The following is a 24065-nucleotide window of genomic DNA, read 5'->3' on the forward strand; positions in this document are numbered from 1 at the left end:
AAGATTTTCCCTTATTTTTTAAATGTAATTCCACCGAGATCTCTTCTAGAAAATTTCTCCAGCAGTGACGAAATCAAAATGTAAGTGGGCTGCTCTAGGACGCTATATTGGTATATTCACAATAGTAATGTAGTTTTTCGTAGCTTAGGGATAAGAGGCGGTTCGCCAACTCCAAGGGAGGGAAAAAGCCCTCGAAAGTATCCATGGAAGAAGATTCACCTAACGAATAAATCAAGTATACTGTTTCAGCGCATTCCTTTGCATCGTTATGCAACATGTACAACATCTTGTGTTTCGTCCACTTTTATTGCTTCTGTGCACAGAAGTATTATATTCCACGGAATTACATATTACGAGGAGGAAACCCTTTAATGCAGCTTACTTTTGTCCAATAAGTATTCACGCAATATTTGGGAATTTCCGTTGTCATATGGAGAATCCCTTGTAAACTCGTTCACCACATATGATCTTTGCATTTTTGGATACTACTGTCCTATGCAGTCTTTTTAAACCTAATTTAAACCTAAGTTATTTTTTCCATTTTCACACACTCGTAACTTCAACAGGAAGCCGTTCATTTATCATCCGTCACCATTAGCCTAGAAGATATAACTGTGATACTTTAAAGACTTCTTTTCATTTAAATTCATCTTCTGAGGGTTTATTCTGTACTGAGACAAATAGACCAATCACACAGGTGTATCTTTCGAATTCTAAGTGTTCTTCTAACTTGAACGATGTACTAGATAATTATTTTTTATTGTTAAAATATTGTGTTTAATTGTTGTTCATTTCCCTCATTCAACGTTTGATAAAATACTCAAAGGAATACTCCAGTTTCTTTGGGAGTTACACTTGCGCCAGCACTGCACTATATCCGATTGTACACTAATGAAATGTACGACTAAGAATAATGGACATTCTCTTTTGCCCGACTCCAATCCGACGTTTTGTTCGTGAGTTATGACTGTTTTCACATTTTTCTGACAAATTTTCGGGTGATCAAGGCGCCGAAAGGAGACAATTTTACACCCAGCTTGGTCTATATTTTTCGTTCTATCTCAGTGACAGGAATCACCTCCCGACGTTTGTTACATTAATTAAGTTACACCCTGTATATATATGGGCGCCATTTTGTGTATTAAAACCACCACATTCGTTTAGTGATGTAAATAGCTAAACTGTAGAAATGTCTTTAGTACAAAAACACTTTTTAGTTCTTGTAATAATTTTTTTGTCAAACAGTATGAAGCTAAATATATACCAATAAGTCAATACAGCTATATTTTAGAAATACAATAGGCACTGTTGATTCGAACACTGCTCTAAAACACACACAGGAACAATCAAATTTGTAAATAAAGAGCATTAAAAACTTGAATTGTTTAAACTGCGCTTAGCTTCTGAAAGTTTTTTTTTTTTTTTTTTTTTTAAATAAATCAGTAGCAGCACGAAAAGCTCCTATATTATCTTACCTAATAGACCTGCATGTTAATTGCTTTAATTGCTTCATACATATTTTTTGAAAAGTGATTGTACTCTTTACCTGTTCTCTGCCAATAGCAATTGTATGAATGTATAAGACAAATCTGGTATACAGAAGAATTTAAAAATATATATATAATGTGATATTTCACAGGCCGCCTTTTATAAGAGCGTACTGTATCCTTCACAAGTTCTTTACCAACAGCCACTGTATGAATTCACTATACTTAACAACTAAAACCACATATCTATAATGTGATGTTTCACAGGGCGCTCTGCCTCTTTCACGAGTTCTTTATCAACAGTAACAGTATTGTAAGGATCCCCACGTCGCCGTAACATGCAATAACCATGCGTACTACACGTATGGTATGTATATTGATAATAAACAAAACAAGCAGACGACGATCCCGAAGAAGAGTCGCTCACCATCGCCAACAGTCGGAAGGACGAGAATCAACGAATGAAGCCGACAATACAGGATAAAAAGGAACTGCACGCCTCGACCAACATCAATCTTCCCGGATTGATCGAAACACCTAAAACCCCTCTCACGACTCTCGGTCACCGAGAGGTACCCATCCTTACACCCACAACGCTCGGTCATTGGGTTCATTTCCTCTTTCTCACGACGCACGGTCACCGAGAGAGAGACACCTAATCTACACCCCTCTCACGACGCACGATCACCGAGAGTACCTCACCTCAAAGCCCACGACGCTTGGTCACCGGGCTCCTATCTTAATCTTACCTAAATATTAGAGGAATTACTTATTATAATCTGTGTAGATAAAAGATTTTTATAATAAAAAGGTGAAGGGAAAGTCCAAATCCCGAGTATATGTCATTGCTCTACCCAAGAAATTTTACAGTATGTATTTATCGTACAGACCTGTGCTATACAGAAGAATAAATAAAACCGTTTATCTTTGATGTGGTTTTCCAAGAGTACCTTACGTAAAGGGCGCACTGTACCCTTCATGGGTTCTTTACCAACATGCATTCATTGTACAGAACTGTGCCATACAGAAGAATAAATAAAACCGTTTATCTTTGATGTAGTTTCCCACGAGCACCATATGTAAAAAGCGCAATGTACTTATCAGGGGTTCTTTACCAATAACAACTGCAAGAATTTATTATTAAAAAAAAAAAAAAAAAAAAAAAACTTATACCTTTATTTATAATGTGATGTTTCGGAGGGCAACCGGGACATGTCTTGATTATATTATAATACTTGCCACCCCCATTTCTCACTTTTCCCTGACAAATTTCTAAAAAATCTTTCTTCAGTGGTAGCTTATGATACAAATCCCATGCACTGTCGAGATTTCAAGTTTCTTAGCTTAAGCGGTTTGATCTGGACGTTGATCAGCCATTCAGTTACTTAGAACTTCTTTTATACTATGCCATTTATCTTGATACGTCCCTTGTAACTTTTAAACTAATAAATACAAAACGTTGAAAATTCGCACCAAGCAAATATCGACAGAAGGACATTGTTTGACACACTCTGCAATTCAAGAGTACTCTGTTGCAACAGTGTTGTCAACACAACATAAAGTTGTATTTTATTTGTTTTTAAATGGCACTACGTCAGGTTACTACATATTTCACATTTACACATAAAAGAAAAACTTACAATACCACATATGTTATGCAGTATTGCAAACCAGGGACGCTACACTATAGCAAACAGAAAGAAAAATCTTCAAAGATTCTACAATAGTAATCACGCAAGTGAGACGGGCGGGGCAATGCACATCCGAAGTACTTTAATCTTGAATACTACATTCATCATATTACATATTTCAAACTACTGGAAACAATGTTACAATGAATTGAAAATCTGACTCTTTTCAAATTAATTTGTATCGAAAATTCAAATAAATATCACAACCAATTACGTACATTGTTTTCAATAGACATTAAGACCATGATGTCGTTTACAGCAATCTGATATATTGTTTAAAATGATGTATTTGTGGGACCTCTTTAAAAAATATTGTTGATATACTTTTCTTTTATAACATTACAATACATTTAATAAGTAAATCACAAATTATCGGAATAACATAATTTTAAGCAGTGTTGCAAACTTAAAGTTTGTACCGTATCTCCAGAACAGGTTAAGACAATAAATTACTGTAAACGGCATTGCGATTTGCACATCCCTTGAAAGCCATCTATGCAATTAGATGAGTTATCTACGCAGTTTCTAGAAGTAAAGGCTTTAGAAAAAAGTCAAACTTTCAATCCCTTGTATCTTTGTTTCCATTCACTAAAAATCCGTCACATTATGAATTTTAGAGATTAAAAAAAAAAAAAAAATCAAAAGATTGCGATCTTGAACGGCTCCTTAATCGAGTTTTCGTATATTCTACGGAATAAGCACATGATACTGAGTTAAGTGATAGTTTGGGTTTGGCTACACTATATGTTAGTTCTCCAAATATAAGGCGTACAAGAAAGCTTTTGATTGAAATATATTGTTAGTTTTTGGATTAGGGACCACAAAATTTTTGAACGGCCCCTAAATCGAGTTTTCGTATTTTCTGCGGAATAAGCACATCATACTGAGTTAAGTGAAAGATTGGGTTTGCCTACACTGTATGTAGTTCTCCAGATATAAAGCGTACAAGAAAATTTTTGATTGAAATATAATGGATCCTTTGATCCAAATAATACTAATTATTAAAGTACTTTGGACGTGCAATGCCCCGTGTTGTTACTGCTGCAGCAGAAATCACCAAATTTTGGATGTTTGTGATAATGTAGAGTCCTTAGTTTGCAAGAGTGAATAACATGTAACATTGTACGTTTCGTTTAGCATGTAGATTTGAAATGTGTTATAAACCGACGTACTGCCATCTTTAAAAAATATATATATACATATATATATTGGGTTGGTGTATATTGCAAAAATTCTACGTTTTCTATTAGTTTAAATGTTACAAGTGGGTATCAATATAAACGATCCACCTTTTATATATATATATATATACGATACAAACTAATAACCAGCTATTGAATTAGAAATGTGTATGTTATGATCCACAAGAGCGCTATATATATAGTTCCACTCTATATATAGTCAATTTTCAATGAAACCGTTGGTAGTTTAACATAGACAACTTGACTACGTTCATCGTTCCTGAATACAATTAAGACTTCAGCTACGTAAAACAGGGTTAAAAAAATATTTGGGACCATGTGGCTTCTTTTCGTGTTTTATTTCATTTATTATTATTTTCGTTTTTCATTTTGGGAAAAACTCTAGGTTCTTTATGGATGAAAATGGGTATCGAAAAGTGGAATCCTATAACGATGAGCAAAACAAAACTAAAATAGTCTTGGTCTTGCATGTCGAGTTCTGCTTTCCTGGTCTTGCATACAGTAGATCTAACTTGCAAGATCAAGGCCGATTTGCTTACTATTAATGGTGACAAGCAAAACAACACCAAGACTATTATAAGTCTTGTTCACGCATGACGAGTCTTTTGGTCTTTCTGAGGAAAGTGTGGTCTTCATCTCGCATGCAAAACCAAGACGAGACTGCATGTAGAATCAATCACCTTTCGAAGCTTTTTGGTTTACTTTGGATCACTATATACATATATTTTTAAACTGCCCAAGATAGTGTTGAAATTCCCTTCTGGAGAGGTTTTTCGCAAACAAACAATGACGCGATGTGTATGGAAGTTTAAAAAAAAAACATAAAAAAAAACACAAATGGAGAGAAAAGGGAAGTCCCGTTTAAACGAATCAATGTGCTAAAAATCATAAATTTGGATCTATCGGGAAAGTCCGCATTACACGATTCTTGACTACTTTATTGGAAAAGTTTACTTGCTTCATTTGCTATCGTAGCTCCATAAGAAGTAAAAACAAGTACTAACACGTGCTTTTTATTTTAATTGATTCGGCAACAAAAAGAGAAATATACAGAACATTTTAAACACGGTTATTCTTCGTATTGATTTACGTACGCTATGTAATTTTGAGAATAATTTTAATTTTGTATTTTTTAGACTCAACGCGAAAGTCTTGCATTTGCCATTTGGAAGCCCATAATAACTGTCATGGAGATAATGAAGTGTTAAAACTTGGGGGGCGGCGACTTCAAAGTGCAAGTGTAAATACTGCAACAGTGGAATCAGTTGTAAAATTGAAAGAATAAAGGCCCATTTGAGTGTGAAATTCGAAAAACAAAAAATGAAGTATCAAATGCCCAATTAAAGTTGATTGAAAAGTTCTTAGAAGTATCTTCTGTTACAAAAGAATCTGCTTCCAGTGTATCTTCTTCCATTTCTAGTGTAGGGTCAATTCCTCCCAGCAAAGTACAATATTCAATGAGTGAATTTATAGTAAAGGCCACTGAAAGACAGCAGGACATATTAGATACGGTAATTTTTTTTTTTTTTCTACGCAGCAAACGTTTCTTTCAATGTTGCCGAATTAAATCAGTTGAAAATAATGATCGACTTATTGAGACCTGGTTATAATCCTCCTTCCACAAAAGCAATTAGTGAAAAACTGTTAGATCGTGCTGCAAAAGAATCGAAGTACAGCTGAGAGAATCACTGAAGTCCAGTAGCCTTGCTATAACTTTAGATTGGTCATATCCGAAATGATCCAATATAAGGAGTTATCATCCATACAGGAACTTAAAGTTTCCTATTAAGTGCACGTGATGCCGGTTCCGTAAAAGAGGAGCAAAAAAGTGTGCGGCTGTAGTTCACTCTGCAATAACAAAATTTGAAGGAAAACTTGGGATTAAAGTTTTCGCAGTGGTGTCAGACAATAAGAACAAAATTTTTAAAATGTGGGAAATTCTAAAAGAAAAATAACCACCCATTATTATGTTGACGTGCTCAGATCATCTTTTAAATTTAGTTGAAAAGGATGTTTTACTTCAGTCAGTCCTCAGAAAACATATTGTTGAAATACAAAAATATGTTTGAAATACACATCAGTCCTGAAAGAACGAAAAAAAAAACAAAAACAACAACAACAACAACAACAACTAATGTCGCAGATTTCTAATGACATTCGATGGAATTCTCATCCTGACTGTATCAAAGACGTTCATTGGCAATTACCACAAGTATAGGAAACTTTCAACAAGATAATGAAATTGATAAATCGATATCAAAAATTTTAGACAATGTTGGTATTTACACCGAAGTTTTGAATTTGAAGAAACAACTAAGTGTTGTTGGTGCTGCGCTAGACACACGGTAGTATGAGTCAACAACCTTACCACGTGCCGTTGAAATGTGGGTGGATTTATTAAAAGAAGCGCTACAATCGTATCATAGTAATTTTAAAAAAAGATTTAATCAAGCACTACAACACTTCCATTTGCTTGCCAATATGATGGATTCTAATTGCATGGAACATCGCTTAAACACCGAACAAGAAAGCATAGCAGAAAAATGGATTCCCGAAAGAAATTCTGAATCCTTCCAGGAATTATAGCTTTTAAATTAAAGATACTGAGTATTTCCCCTATCTATGTTGCAAGAAAGTGTGATAAAGCAATTTCCCTCCACAAAGTGGTGGAGAATCATGGAAGTAAAAAGTGAGAAGTGTTCAATATTAGTAAATGCGTTCTGTGATTTGTCTTCATTCAGTCCCAGCATCATGAGCATCACTAGATTTTATTTTTTCTACTTTTGGATTAATTTGAAATAAAATGCGGAATAGACTTGGGACCGAAAAGGCTGCCAAGCTAGTGAAAGTTTACATATTTCTGTGCTCAAAAATAGTGAAAAATCTAACACTGACTGATAGGATTATATGGTTTCCGAAGAATGCTATTTTTGTTTGGATGTCGAATATTATTTAGTGATTAGGTTACCTGTACTCTTCTAGTTTATTTGGGATTATTAAAAAACAAGAAACTGTATGTTCATGTTGTTTAAGAACAGTCAGTTTTCAGGTAAGAATTCCTATCTGTGCAAAGAAACAACAAATCAGCCAGTCTTAGACGGTTTGTAGTCCATTTCTGTTGTTTTGATACGTGATGAAGTATTTGTTCGAATACCGGTATAATGATTTATGTATAACAGGCTTTCCAATGCTAGTGAAAAAAATATAGGAAATCACGGCGAAAAAATTTAGGTGGTTTTGTGAAGTGTGAAAAAGGAACATTTCAATTATTTCCTGGAACATTTTGAAAGAACAAGGAACAAAGAAACTCGTATAACAATATTTCTACCTATTGGAAGGAACGTATCAATTATCCAATAGGTAGAAATAAAACTTTTAAAAAATCACATGGAAATTACACCAATTGTTACATGAACACACACTAAATGTAACTAAATATATTGTTATATACTCTAAATATAACTAAATGGGTAATTATCTCGTTGCAAAATTTTATACGAGTTTCTTTCTTTTCGTACGTAGCTCACCAGTACTAAGCGACGACCATAAGGAAACTGTAAAAAGGATCTGCATCAGAAAATCAGTATTTCTAAGCATACGTCTCTTTTAATGTACGATCTATGTGTAACATCATCTACAGTTATTTGCCTACAGTTAGTGCAAAAGTATTGACACCTAAATAAATTATTTATAAGTCTTTAAAATTACTATTCCATAAAACTTTATAATGAATATAACGACACTGATTTATTTCTTGTTCCATTTTCTAAGTGTATAAATACTTTTTGCGCTAACTGTATACTGTTTGATGTAATTATCTTTAAACAATGATCAGGAAAGGACGGAACACAGACGTGTCTCCATTCAACCACCCTACTGTAGAGACAAAAGGCCCTCCAACCACCCACACCTTATTTCCTTATGTTATTTTCACAAGTGGAAGTAGCAATGCCACAAAAATATAGGAAAAATAGGAAGTATGGGAGCATTGGAAAGCCTTGTATGAAATGTCATTGGTTCTCCTAGCAACAAACAAAAAAAGAAAAAAAGTCTCCTATAGTTCAAAAATCCAATTCAATAAGTACTTTCATAGAATTTATTGTTTTAACACGTTAAGATTGACGTTTGGAAGAACACTAGATAATTACGTAAATGTGATTCACACATAAATACATCCATATTAAGTCTTTGTGAACAGACGCGAAGAAAATAAGAGCGCCGAAGGGATTAGCTGGGTCAATTTGAATGAAAAAACATGAAGTCGAAGTGCTGTTTCAAGGTTTCCTACTTCTTTAATCTGCACCAAAAGCAGTGGAAATATACAGTCGCTAATACTATGGCCATTATGTAACTAAGAGACAAACATAAAAAATACTATTTGTAGATGTAGTCATATGCAAACACATTTTCGATTTGGCAAAAACATTAAAATACTGGTTCCAAAGTTGGTAAAAAAAAAAAAAAAAAAAAAAATCATTAGTTTTACGTTCTGTGTAAATTAAGAATGTGGGCAGGGTTCCACTTTATATATATATATATATATATATATATATATATATATGCGATTAAATAATACTCTAATGCACTCTACTCACTTTCTTGGCGTATATCCAAATAATAGCGTACAGATTGATAATGCGCCTGCAAACTAAAATGTCCTAAAAACGATTAGTCATGCGAAAAACAGTGTTACGTGGTCACTATTAGCCAGAATTAGTAGGTTAGTAATGGGTAGGGTAGGGTAGGTTAGCAGAGAAAACTATGTTTGGTTAGGTTACTAGAGTTAGATGGGTTACTGCTTGAATTTCTATTGCACTTGCACTTGGTATCGCTACAGTTTTTAACTTAAAATATAGCTTTTGTACACTCTGAATAACTAGGCTGGCGGAAAATAATTTTTAATACTGTCCTCTATCATATACACGCACTTACTTTAACCGTCAAATAAACTTAGCAAGAACGGTTTCAGACTAGTAATTCTACACTTATAAACATAAAACACATACCTAATACCGGTATCTGAGTTACAGGTTGGCAGATTACACAAATAAATTTGTCAAATATTATTCTTTCTTTGTGAATTAATAAATTTAAACTTTCACGTAATGCAAAATGTGTTCTCTTAACCACACACTACTCCATAAGGAAGCTATAATTAACTGAATTTCTACGTCAATGTCCACAGATAAAGCATTTAGTAACATGAGGAACACAATGTGTTCCCAATATCCTTGCTGACGCGCCTGCTACCTACTGACGAAGCCTCGTGCAGGTCCCCAGTTTAGCCCTATCGTTCTCGGGTTGGATACAATTCGTGCTGTGCTTTTAGTTGTATCTAGCACAGGTTTATTGTTGTCGCCTTGATCTGTCGAGTTGGTCCAGCATCTTAAGGCTTAGGTTAACTTATGTAGATTAGGGGTGCAGTTTTACTATACGGATCTATAGATAATTTACAGAACAAATTAGTAATATTTTAATAGATAAGTGTCTATAGATAAGATTCTAAATATGTTGTGTCTTTATCTCTTAGATGTGTATCTACGTACAAATACATTAATGAAAGGCGAGCCTATTACGCACGGATTCGCCCACAAGGCAACTTGGTAACTGCTTAGTGCTGTGGGACCAAAAGTGAAAACAAATAATAATAATAAAATAAAAATAGGATGATTTACAGGACAAGTGAGTTGATAGTGGTCCTCAAGTAGTCAAGAAATTATCGTACACATTTTTTTGACGCCAGTAGGGGACCTGTACAAACCGTAAAGTTAAGTGAAAGTGATTGCCCATTTTATGTCGAGAACAGAACCCAAAGAACCCCTGCGAGGCTTCTAACCCGTTCCCACTACTACTACTTCTTATACTATGTATCTTAATTTAACGTACCAAACCATAAAACGACCGAATCGGAATAGAACATCGCAAAAAAGTAGGTGAAAAAGATGGTTCTCCTCAGTCTTGGGAAGTAACGTAACGTGTTACTTTTTAAGTAACGCTTCCTAGTAACACGTTACATTTTTCCAAAGTAACTAACGGTAACGTATTACAAATTTTTAAGTAACGTACCTAGTTTGCGTTACTTTTTTCACGTTACTTTCGGATGAGTAACTACAATATGGGCCCTACGTATATTTTTTTCGGAAACGAATGTTTCCTTCGTGTAAGTGAAGTTTTCAGAATGGAACAATGGAACTACGTATGTCAGTTACCAAGAGTAACTAGTGGCACTAAGACCTTAGAGAAACAGGTAAGGTCTAAGTGCCACTAGCTGGTTTTGGAAGATGAGGACAACCTCAGGGAAACCCCCTGGAAGATTTTGTCATAGATTTTGATAGATCCAAATCAATACCCTCAGTAAGTGAACTACAACTGCAATGGGACGCGTAGTCTATTTTTCTTTGATTGATGTTGTTTCTATAAACACGGAAAACGAAAATATTTTACCTTTCGAACATTTGCAATATATTTTTTTTTTTTTTCTTAAAAGTTGAGGATGATGGTGGACAGAATTTAAAAGTAAAGTGCCTGAAGTGCCGCGGCGGGAAATATTTATGAACAACTAGGTTGCCATAATTAACTATATACAGTAAGGGGTTAATATGAATAAACTGTGTTCTGATGAGCGGGCTCCTTCATTGCTAGAAAACAGTTTGTTGAAGGTATGTAATATTGGAGTTCTTTAAGATCAGTTTGCGTATCCTAAAGTCCCGTTGATTATAGAGTTTGGAACAACTAGCTTTAAAAAGCACATATCGATTTTAGAGTTACTGGCAAGTTTTGATTCACTCCCAGTTCATATGTTCCTATTTTATTAGATGTAGTGTAATGCTTCTCTATATTCTGTATTTTTAATTTTACATAACAACATTGTTATTATTATATAATTAGTTTAACTGAATAATAATAAGCAGCCACTTTTTCTAACGCATAGGTATGGGTACAAGTCGAGCTAAAACTCGACTCGACTCGAATTCAAGTCGAGTTTCGACTAGAGTCAAAGGAATTTTCTCGATTCGGGTTCCGAGCCGATTCACTCGAGTCGAGTCGAGTTTGATAAATGGTTCGCTCGTTTTGAAATCATAGCCTGATTACACTGGAAAACGAAAATCATGAGAAATGTAAGCAGTAATATGAAATACTTTTAGTGTTGCTAACGAGAGGGGACAATACTCGCATCTCGTCTCGTCCGGATAAGGAGACCACAAGAGATTTTTTTTTATAACGAGCTCGGTTCGGCTCGACTCAACTGAGCCGATGGCTCGAGCCGACTCGCTTGGGGTGAAACATCGGCTCGAACTGGTTTGGTTGGGATGAGTCATCTGCTCGGTTCGGCTGAACTGAGTCGAGGGCTCTAGCCGGCTCGGTTGGGTGAGCTGTTGGCTCGGCTAACTTCTCGGTTCGACCCGATAGTGAATGAGCTGTGAGCCGAGCTGCTCGAGTAGTTGACAATTCTAAACCTGGGCCGAGCAGTTTTGAACATATTTGGCCAGCGCTCCATAACTTTTAACACTGTTTAGCTCGAGCCCGAATACTCAAAATCTAGACCCTCAACCCAAATTCAGAAGCTCATGAACAATGTCCTTGATTTCTAGACTTCACCACTACCGAGGTTGAGAATATACTAGTTTTTATTTATTTATTTATTAGTATTCAGATACAAATCGTCTATCTTTCATTTTTATACGCAGTGTTGTTACAAATAATAATAATAATAATAAGTTTTTAGCAGTAGTAGTAGTATCATTGATAATAATTATATTGGCTATGTAGGATAGTTGATACTTGAAGAGATTACTTGAAACTACACATAGGATTTGGCTCGAGTCGAAATTTGACCAGAATTCGAGTCGAGTTGGAGGAAATTTTTCGAGCCGGGCTCAAAGATTTCTGTTTCGAATCGAGCGAGTTTAAAAGAAAACTCGCTCCAACTCACTCGTGCCCATCCCTACGAGTAACACAGTAGAGGGGTCTATGGCATTTTTAGTCAGTGTTATTTTATATGAAAATGTTCATATAGCTGTCAAGTAAGAATTTGTTCCTGCGTCTACATAAAGCTATTCAGAACTTGTAATAATAATAATAATAATAATAATAATAATAATAATAATAATAATAATAATAATAATAATAATAATAATAATAATAATAATAGTATTACGGAAAATTGAAGTAATAAGATTTTTTCACACATTCAAAGTGTCCGACCTAAAAGTAACGCGTCACTTTCGAAGTTGGGTAACAGTTACTTTTTTGGGGCAAGTAACTTAAACAATAGCCGGCAGCTCATATATACAGTAGGTTGTACAAACTGAAGTGAAGTATCTAAAGTCAATTTACCAACTCATGAAGTGCAACTATAGAAATGTTTGAAAGTTAAGGGATGTACATAATTGTAAAATTTACGTTACTTTGGAACACAAATATGCATACAACGAAAATATGTCAAATACCTATAATGTCTTTAGTAATGTACTAATACATAATTCAAGGTACACTCATGTCCAAAATTATTGTCGCATGTCTATAAATATGTTGTAGGAATATAATTTGATAACGAATTCGCCGAGTATTTCCTATTATGTTAATATATGTATAATCGGCAAGACATGTATGTGGCAAATTTCATGTCAAAAGAGCAGTAAATAAGAACAATAAAATGAAAATAAAATTTTCTTGTCAATTTAGCAACATTTTATTTTACTCACTATAATTTTCGTATTTATAATTCTTTTCCTATGAAATTTATCACAAATACACATTTCCTGATTATATACACAGTATCAGTATTAACAGTACCCTGCAAAATCATTATCAAATTATTCTTATAATTCTTACAGGAAGACAGTTATAGATATGCGACAATCATTTTGGACATGAGGTATATAAGTAACTTTATGCCATAAACAATGTTTTGGGTTATCCGCATTTATGTTTATACCCACTTTCGGTTAGATAGCATTAGTGCTTTTTAATAGCCACTTAGGAAAAGTTCGTTAGTGACTTTTGCACAATAGTTCTTATCAAGTACGCACACTGCAGCCCCCTAAAGTAAATCTCTTCATAGGAATGCAAGTCCAAATCCCAAAAAGGTGATTGTTCAAGGTTACTATAGAGAGAGATTTACTATAAAAACAAATATATATACAATCGATGTACGTATGGATCCATACAATAAATCTGCAACGTTCGTGCAGTTTTACTATACGGATCCAGATTGTAAAATGTACGGAAACATTTGGAAAAGTCTTTCATTGGCCCATTTTATGTCGAGAACAGAGCCCAACGAACCCCTGAGTAGCTTCTAACCCATTCCTACTATTACTACTACTTATAGGCTACTATGAATCCGTATATTAAAACTGCATGGATGTTGTTACCCTACTGCTTTCATGGCTTATTATAAAAATATAACGACTTTATGTGTAGATCGACCATCTGTGTGCACCTAGCCTACATTTTACTTGTAAGTTTTATGAAAAGCAGCGCTCATATTCTTAATCTGTACCTTCTGTTACACAAGTACGACCGTTAGGCTAGTTTTAGACGGAAGCATTTATCGTAACAAAAATCGTATCATCGATATCCTACCGTGTAAAGTAGCAAACGCTATAGCATTTCCCACCCCATGGCATATCATATAGGGAATAATAATAATAATAATAATAATAATAATAATAATAATAATAATAATAATAATAATAATAATAATAATAATTTTATTGCAGAAACATCTGAGAACTCAGGTGTATTAGAATCGTCAGAAATAGAAGTTGAAAATTTTAGAGTTACATATATAACATACCATAATATAAACAAAGATCACTGCATAACAGACGCGAATATTTTAACTATCACTTTTGAGTTCGATAAATTCTTCAACGCTATATATACAATTATTAATAAGTAATTTCTGTACTTCCTTTTTAAAAGCCAGAAATGGAAGTTCTCTTAGAAATACAGGTAGAAAATTATAAAATTTAACTGACATATAGTAAAGTATTCAGAAATATAACTCCCCAAGTAGTTCTCAACATTGTAAATAACTTTTAAGTGTTCAAACAGTGTTGATGTTTATGGATTGTCGAGTAATCTAATTAAAAAAGTTATTGATTGTATTGTTCTGCCGCTTACCCATTGCATTAACCAATGTCTACCACAGGGAATCTTCCCCGAACTTTTAAAATTATCACGAGTTGTGCCTGTATATAAAAAGGGGCCCGAAGATTGTCCATCTAGTTATCGACCAATTTCTCTGGTACCAGTCCTCTCAAAAATTCTTGAAACTGTGATACATATGCAGTTATGTGATTATCTTGATAAGTATAACGTAATTAGTGATTCACAGTTTGGTTTTGTAAAGGGTTGATCTACGGTTGGAGCGATCGATTCGTTAGTAAAGAGGGTTATTAGAGGCTTTGAAAACAAGTATTGTGTTCAGGCAACATTTTGCGATTTAAGCAAAGCCTTTGATTGTGTTGAACACACAATTCTCCTTTAAAAAAATAGCATACTATGGTATTAAGAGTTTAAGTCTTAGATTATTCAAGTCTTACTTAGAAAACCGTAAACAAATTGTTTTTGTAAATAACAATAAATCAGGTATTGCATCAGTTAAATACGGAGTACCCCAAGGTTCAGTACTTGGGCCACTTCTATTTTTACTGATAAATGATCTACCTCACTTTTTATCTGCTTACTCTATACTATATGCTGACGATACGACCTTCCTAAATACTAATCCTGATCTTAGTAGACTTAATTCTATAACTGAAAATACATGGGATCAGGTTGTGATTTGGTTTAAAGCTAATGGTCTTTTACTTAACGAGAATAAAACTCAACGTACGTTATGACTTTTATTCTGAAAGAAGTGCCTGTTGAGAATAACTCAACATGTGTGAAGTGTCTAGGTATATATATTGACAAGTTATCGTGGGAACGGCATATTAATTATATTTCTGGAAAACTCTCAAGAGTAATATATCTGCTAAAACAACTAAAAAATCATGTTCCTGATAACTATGTCAGATCGGCTTACTTTACTTTTTCTCAAGAGTATAATTTTGTATGGTATATTATTTTGGGGTAACAACTATCAAGTAAATAGCATTCTTTTGATGCAGAAAAAGGCCATCAGAATTATTTCAAAAGTAGAGAAATTAGCTCATTGCAGATCTTTGTTTATCAATCTTAAAAGTATGACAATAATCAATCTATATATTTATACAGTACTCCTCTATATAAAAAGTAATCACCAAAATTTACAATTCAGGCAAGACATCCATTCGTATAATACTAGAAGCAGTAAATTCATAAATCTCCCATATCAACTACTGTCCAAATCATTAAGTAGTTATGACACAATTGGAATAAAACTGTACAACAAGTTGCCTGAATCACTAAAAGATGAACATATAGATAGATTCAAAAGTAAGTTATACAATTGGTTAGTTGCAAAGCCCTTTTATTCTTTACAAGAGTATTTTAATTGTTCAATAGAAGTGTAACGTATTTTGTAACCTCGTGTTGAGCTTGTATTTAAAATGCATACTGTTATTGTAATTTATTTTGTATTGTCATTTCAGCATTAATTTAGTTATAGATCCTTATTTATTTATACTTACGTATCCATATTGTATCACATTTTGACGTTGTCTATTTCTATGTATAGCTTAACGACAATAAATTCTATTATTATTATTATTATTATAGTTTTAAGTACCTTTAAACTTACGCACAATCTTAATCTGCGAATTAGATAAACTCCTTTATTATCTCTAGATTCCACCTTAAGGACATGATCGTTCCAGTTCAAATAATTATCAATTGAAAACCCTAAAAAAGGAGCGGAATATTTTTTAAGTTCTGCATTCGAATTTTTGTTATTGTAGGTAAGCACCAAGTCTTTGATCTTATCAGAGTTAATACAAAACAAGTTGGAAGTACACCAGTCTTTAATAATATCTGAGGTGGTGTTTAATATAGACTGAACTGAGACTTTTAGTCGTGAGTTAACACAAATATTGAGATCATCAGCAAATAAATAACTATTAACGAAGGGTGAAGCGACGTTGTATGGGAGGTCATTGATATAAATAATAAAAAGAATCGGACCAAGAATAGATCCCTGAGGTACTCCGTGTCTAACGGGCAGCAGGTTAGACTCTTCCCCTTCATAAACAACTCTCTCATATCGTCCATTTAAATATGAATGAAGGAGTGACAGAGCTGCATTATCAAAACCATAGAATTCTAGTTTTTGCAACAAAATATCATGAGACGCCGTATCAAATGTTTTCGATAGATCATATAGTTTTACATGAACAAAGTTTTTACTGTCCAACCCAGAAATACAATTTACCAAAAATGAGACAGCAGCCTTAACAGTTCCTAGTCCGGATCCATAGCCAAATTGAGAATTACTAAATAAATTATTATGTTCAGAATAGTCAACAATCTGCTCATTCAAAACAATCTCAAAAACTTTAGACATAGGTTAGTAGTTAACTTGGTTCCTTTGGTTGTACCAAAATAATTCATATAGTATTGCAGAGAGAGCGTCAGCGAGTGAGGACGGGTTAGAGCCCCGCAGGAAATGTAGTTTTCGGTCTTTATTACAGGTAAATAGAAAGAGTGGACCTGTGTTCTAGAACCTTGCCTATGCTATGGTATTTCTTGTCGATAGAACCTGCTCTACTTCGTAGCATTTTCCCCAGCATTTCTTGCCCGATTGCAGTGCCATGGTGTATTCAAAGGAAGCCAGATTATGCGTCAAAAATCTTTGCTCTTTGTTTTGAGTGGGAAATTGAATTGTAATGAAGAAAAATGACAAAGTAGGGATTCTCTTTGCTTACATACTTCTTGGTGGTTTTCCTTTTTTTAATATAACCGGTGAGAACTGTTGTTACAGCCACTAACTACAGCTTTAGCTACGTCACGACAAGATGCTTGGTCATTGACACTTCTTTATATTGATTTTAGTTTGATTACATAATACAACGTTATATTAGGTAGGTATGTTAGCTTAGTTTAGCTCAAGGGGGCCCTTAACGGAACATGGACCATCAAAACGGTACTGTTTAAAGCACCATGTACTTTTGATTTCACAGAATATTATACGAGATTTTTTGCAGCACATCTGCTACGATAAATGCATCCGTTTAAAACTATCTTCAAGACGATTAATGATTGAAGGTCAATGATGACAGATCTAATGAAATTTGAATATGGGGGGAAACAGGAGAATCCAAAAGAAACTCACGGAAACGACGGTGTTTATTATAAAAACAAACTTGGCCTAGGATCAAACCACGATATCCTAGCATTAGCATAGACAATACGCACTATAGCTAGTCTCACTAATTCATCGTGCCTCTAGTTCCTAAGTTAGACTACAGCCTTGATAAGTAAACAAGCTAACTTTTGATGCTGATGTTATTCATATTGTCTCCCTCCACAATCTCACCTAGAACAGGGAACCATTCATGTAACATGTAACCTCTTCCTATGTTTAATAGCAGAACCTAACATCGAAAGTTCCATGTAATTTGTTCAATCCTCGCACCTCCTCAGGGTTGCCAACTAAGGAGTTGGCAATTATTGTACATGATGATCAAAGTTATGAAATTTTGAAGGATACTATGGTATTTTAAAGGATATTATGATACGCTCCAAAAATCAAGCGTGATATATAAGGCGGTAATAGTTAAGAACAGCTACTTCTCATCTCCCGTGCACGAGGATACATCTTACTGTTGCACTACCTACAGAAATGATTCTATATCATGTATAAGTGGTAATAGAACACAACAAACCCAGATCATGTTGTATTCACACTCCAACATGGAGTGAGAATACAGCGTGATATCCGTTTCTTCTGTGTTCTATTACTACTTGTACACCAAATAGAATCATTTTTCTACGTAGTGCAACAGTAAGAAGTATCCACGTGCACGGGACATGCGATGTGTGTTTTCAAATTCCCACACATAGTCATACACGAAGTACAAGGGCACATTATTATTCCCATACGATATAAAAAACAAATATTCCTAGAAAAACACCCTAAGTACAAGGGCAAGAACTCAGTCTGTTACCTACTTTTTAACATCCTAGATAGTCAATGAATAATTCCTGATAGTATGGCGTTTCTCGTCCTTCCCTAAATGGGAAGTACGGCTCCTTAACTATAACCTATAAGGCCTTATGCAAAGTCATTCTGACGCGTGATTAGTGCCACACTAAAGAAATCGACTAACGAATGTTTCCTGCAGTATTCAGATCTTTAGTATGATGCTAATCGCACGTCGAAACGACTCTGCATAAGGCGGATAGTAATTATTATTGCCCCCTCTGTTTATTGATCAATCGGAAAACTACTCATTCTCAAGATTTGTTATTATTATTATTTTATGACAATACCATGAACGTCGTTTTTTTTGGTATAACAACATCTGTACGAAATAAATTATATCATGCTTATGATGCACTAGACTACATTGTAAAATTAGAATAACTAAAATACTCACTGATAGAACTCAAGATGCAGTTAAAATCACTTTATTCGAGGTTTAAATGAAAGGAAGAAACTTATTGTCTTTGAAACTAGCTAATATTTCTTTGAAAATGTTACACCAAGGAAGAAGCACTAGATTCATTACATACAAGCCTGTATCAGTTTTATCATACTTATGAGGAAGCTTAAAGGAAAAAGCTAGAATGCACACAGAATTTTTGTGGCTTCACTGAAACATCAACTTCGCATACAATTTAAAATTTGTACAATTTTATTTGTGATGAATTTCAGAGCGTCAAGTCCTCATTTAAGACTAGCAGCGTTCACCCCGCTTCGCTGCGGTCACCCCGGAACGCAATAAACTTTGTTACTTAGATAATTTTTACTTTTTCGCTTTCAAGTGATATGATAAAAACCATAGAAGATTGCAGTAAATCTTAACATTATATCGCCTGTCATTTATGTTAACCCGCCCCGCTTCGCTGCGGTCATCCCGGTGCTGGCATATTGTAAAAGTGTCTCTAAAAATAAGCAAATCAATTAAAAAATTTTAAACAGAAGATTCAAGCTATTTTCCGCTGTATATCGCCTGTCATTTATGTTAACCCGCCGAGTGACACGGTCATGCGGGTTGCATATAAATACGTTTATTTTTACCTATGATGAACTAACAAAGGATTTGTGGACACCTGAATGGTCAATTATCTCAAGACACTGGTAATTAAAAATTAAAGTGATATGATAAAAACCATCTAGGGTCCAAATCCTAATAACCCCCCAAAAATGAAAGAAATTGGTTCAGCCGTATTAGCGTGATGAGCGGACAAAGAATTGTACGTTCTCTTTTATATATATAGATTGTTCTAAGGTTTCAGAGACTGTTGCAACTGAGGGAATATTTTAGACTGAAACACTGTCTATAACTACAGAAGGAAATTTTGGAAGCAAGTCGGCGAGGATATAGCTACCATGCCTACATTCACCTGGTGAGACTGAGGAAACCATGGAAAACCAGTCAGGATGGCGCGCCTCGTGATTTGAATTTACAGGATCTCCCGATTGCGAAGTCTACGCTTACTCACCTACATTCGCTCTGTGATATATGCAACGTTTTACAATAATCCCTATTGCCACATTTACTGCTTGAAATCTCAATCTGATTTCCGATGGGATCTCGTGTGGTTCGAGTCCCAATTAAATGTTTATCTCTATTATTGCCGACGAGAAAAGGAAAGACAGAAATTTCGCGATGAATTACGAGATGAAGAGAACGTTTCTCTTTCTGTAAAACCATCCTTTTATTTATTTATTTATTTTAAGAGGAGAAAGCTCTTTAACTGTACCTTTTAGAGATTGGATAGCCCTAAATCTTGCTCAGATTCAACATTACATCTCTATGTACTGTAAAGAATGAAACTTCAGTAAAACAGACACGAACTATATTTTTAAAAAAAAAGATTGCGAAGGATTAACACGCACAAAGTTGTGCGGCTATATATGCACTACGTGGCAATGTCCTCGGCTTTGGTGCAAGCAGTCCTAATTCGATTTCTGGTAGGGACACTCGGTCGAAAAAATGTTACAATTGTTTCAGTTTAGCTACCCCGAGCAAACTTTTTCCTAGTTTCTCGTCATTCACTCTCACGAATGACGGAATTGCACCTAACATACAGATCTCAGGTCGCTTCCTTCCTCTTTCCCGAATAGTGTGATCGCCGAGGGTCGTCATCTCTAATGCTGCTTGTAGACGATCCTAGAAAGCTTGTACAAGACCATTCAATACCTCAAATTTACACGTAAAAAGGAGTATTGTTTATGACACTTGAACGCGGTTCTCGAATGATCTTGGAACAACATTTACACGATCATACAGAAACAGAAAAGTTAAAAATAAGGACGCCCCTCGGGAAAGCCCGCGCCCTGGATAGTGGGTAAGGCATCATCCAACATTCTACATGCCTCTCCCCCATGCGGTTAGTAACCTAAAGCTGCTGTCGGTGAGTGTGTCTCGCGGTTTCTATCTATTCGGTAGACATTTACACGCGTATCTGTAATTGTAGTGTAAGATAGAAGGAAAGAAGAGTAAATCAGAAGATAGGAAAGCGTGTAAGAAGATTTTATTGTCTTGATAGAGGGACAAAAAACCTGGAAACCAGGAAAAAACCCTGTGTCGGTCGTGCTGCATGCAATAGTATTTACATGGCAAAACCACTTGGGAAGGGTATAACGTTTACTCCATAGGATGGTGATCCAGATAGAGCAAACATTATATTTGATAGTCGTAAATAGGACGTTTGCTCGAGCGTTGACGATGAAACAAGTAATTATATGAAATGACTCCTTTCAACGCCAACTACACGTAAGCAAAAATTCTATGTACAACCTTTAAAGACACAAAAGATTCAGCATCATATTTTCGAAAACTAACAAATTACACAAATAATAAGTAAAAAGTAAATTTTGCACCATGTACCTAAATAGACAGCCACGAGGCGTAGGAGACGACATGCACAATCGCAGAAATACTCGTCAATCGATTCGAAAATTTTAATTTAATTAATACTTACATAGCTTTTAAACTAGGAGAGGACAATTATGACAATAATATGTATAGATGTTTCTTATCTTGTGAAAATTAATTAGATTCGATTATGCAAAGAACATGACTACACAGTGTGTTGTTGCAGCAAGGTAGAATAAGCTGTTACACATTCGTCTCTTCGGCGCCAAGTAAAGTTTGCCTCCCGCTAAATCTCTTCGGCTCTCGCTGTTCGCGTGGGTTTCACGCGTTGAGTGACGCAAGAGCGGACAGAGTGTGATTGGCTGAAGAAGTGCTGATCAAGGTCACGCCACCCACATGCATCCTTTGAGTGAGAGAACACACACACATAGAAACGTCGTCTGCTAGTATGAGCCAGTCCTTTTAATTAAAAAGAGAATTAAACTGCTTGAGCCGCATACAGCCAAAAAAATGAATAAATGAGTTTATGACAAGGGTGGTGAAAATCCATGTAAAAATGTCTGTATTAATAAATTAATAAATTATAATTTTAATTTAAATTACTAAAAACCTATCTGTATATGTTAAGCTATCTGTGTTGTCTGTATTGGGGAGGTGTTTTGTTAGTGAGGATATCTGTTATTTTTTAACATGCAATTTTCCAATTCATGGGCTATTATCTGTGCTTGAGTCGTCATCGGTTTGTAGCCTGCAGCTACTTCCTCCCCTGTCTTTTTCCTCCGCTGCTTCTACTGCGTGAATTTTGAAGGTAGACTTCCTTGTCGCTGTTGGGTACGGTTTTTGTACTTCTGGTCTTGGTTGCTTTCCAACTTCCTTGATTTTATCTGCGTACGTGGGTTTAGTGATGTGTAGTTTTCCTGTTGTGGTCGTCAGTGCGTTGATGGTCTTGGAGATCACTTTTCTGGTTGCTAACTGGATTGCATCTATTGCTTTTTGGCGTTCGCTCTGCGGAGTGGAGATAGTGAGTACAGTAGTGACCCAAGTGATGATATGATTTGTTGCTGTTTCTATGGCTATTTTTAGTTGTTCTTCTATGGGAATGGTTTGCTCTTCAGTTGTTGCTGGTGGTTGGTCTATTTGCTGGCTCTAAAAAGGGCCATTTCTGCTTGATGTGTCTTCTATTGATACATTGGTGATTCTGCTCTTTGTGTAGCTTTTAGGTTTTAGCGGGCATCTGCTGCTTCCGGTTCTGTGTGAGTCTTTCTTACATGATGCGCAGAAGTTCTTGTTTATTGGTTTACCGCAGTCCTTACTGTGTGTGCCACCGCAACGAAAGAAAACTCTCTGCGCTGTGCATTGGGTCTTGCGATGGCCATACTGGTAGCAATTCCAGCATGGCATCGGTCTAGGTTGTAATATCGAGTTCTCAACTTTGTAGTGTGTGTTGCCAATTCTTAGTCCTATTGTGAGTCGATTGACATCGGAGGCGCCGGTTGAGAACATCCTCAGCATGGGTGCTGGTCCTTCCTTTGTTTGAACACGAACGAGGTTCGTGAATTGAATATTTTCTCTCTTTAATGCACTTGCAATATGGTCAATGTTGGTTGGAGTTGGGACACCTTTAATGATACAGGTGTATGTGGTTGGTTTTGGGGTCACTCTCTGTGGTTCAGAAGCCTGTGTTGGGATTTTCGATTTTCGTTTTTTTCTTTTCACTACTTGGAAGTGTTCCTTCTTTTCTTGGCTGTCTGTTGCTTCTACTTGGTTTGTCTTCTGAGTGTGTTTGTCGTCTTCTGATTGGTTGATCCGTTCTGAGCGGGTGACTTCTTCTGATTGATCGTTCTCATGAATGTGGGCGGTTCCTTCGTGGTCCTTGAAAGGGCCATTTGCTTCAACTGATTGTGGTTTTTTCATCTGTATGGTTTGTTTTATCACCTGCATGTATTGGTTTTTCACCTGCTGGCTCTTAGAAGGGCCGGAACTTTGGTTATTCACCTGTGTGTGGTTTGGTTTCTCTGCCTGTGGTTTCATCTTCTACTTTCTCTACTAGATGACGATGTTCATGTTTTTGTTGCTCAGGCTCTGCTTGTTGTGGTGCATCTAAGGCTGATGGATTTTCTTTCTTGTGTCTCTCTCCGAACATATCCTGAATCTCAGCATGTGGGCCAAAGTAACTGTTTTGGAAGATCTTCATCAAGATATCTCTCGTACTCTCTGATTTGAAGAATACTTTGAAGTAACCATCCACCCTAATAAGTAGTATTCACCAGGGTCAATCTTCTTGTTTATGATGGTTCCTGCATCTTCTTTGTTAAGGCAGTTGCTATTCTTGATGCAGATCGGCTTGGTGGAGACGAAGGCATAGTAGTCATCTTGAGATAGTTGTTTTTCGCTGTGTTTGCTTGCGTCCTTCTTGGTGAGTCTATCAATTGGTCCTTCTTCGTGGGGTTGCCTTCTCAACGGAGTCCTCTTAGGTGGTCGCGGCATGGTCCTGGTAAGGGCCGGTGCACAATTTCTAAGATTTGGGTTGTTGAGACTTAAGGGTTAGGATCTTCTCTAGCTTCGTGTATATGCTTCCTTAAGCAATCCCAGAGAGATAATATTGAATTCCCGTCAGCCCACTGTCGCCAAAGGCTGTTCAACCTATATGCCCAGTGCGAAGCTTGACGCACAATAGGGGTCTAGCCGATGGAAAACAATTCTTATTTC

At 35.6% G+C, this 24065-nt stretch overlaps 1 protein-coding gene across 21 annotated transcripts in view; it reads right to left on the bottom strand.

Annotated features, from left to right (window-relative positions):
- Positions 1 to 21622, bottom strand: part of LOC145686267 (uncharacterized) — a 223769-nt gene extending 202147 nt beyond the window's left edge. For 6 of the 21 annotated variants that reach the window (XR_014131569.1, XR_014131568.1, XR_014131566.1 and 3 more), the window contains exon 1: positions 17846 to 17993. The gene's annotated coding sequence lies outside the window, so the exon portion shown is untranslated. Of the gene's footprint in view, positions 1 to 9386; positions 9650 to 14511; positions 14639 to 17800; positions 17823 to 17845; positions 18164 to 18480; positions 18651 to 18908; positions 19681 to 21462 lie in introns of those variants that run through there. The other 15 variants (XR_014131565.1, XR_014131564.1, XR_014131562.1 and 12 more) reach the window with 10 other exon arrangements.
- Positions 21623 to 24065: the final 2443 nt, after the last annotated feature.

The sequence above is a fragment of the Thermobia domestica genome, chromosome 5 (genome assembly GCF_964235325.1).
Source record: "Thermobia domestica chromosome 5, izTheDome1.hap1.1, whole genome shotgun sequence".
Lineage (NCBI taxonomy): Eukaryota > Metazoa > Arthropoda > Insecta > Zygentoma > Lepismatidae > Thermobia > Thermobia domestica.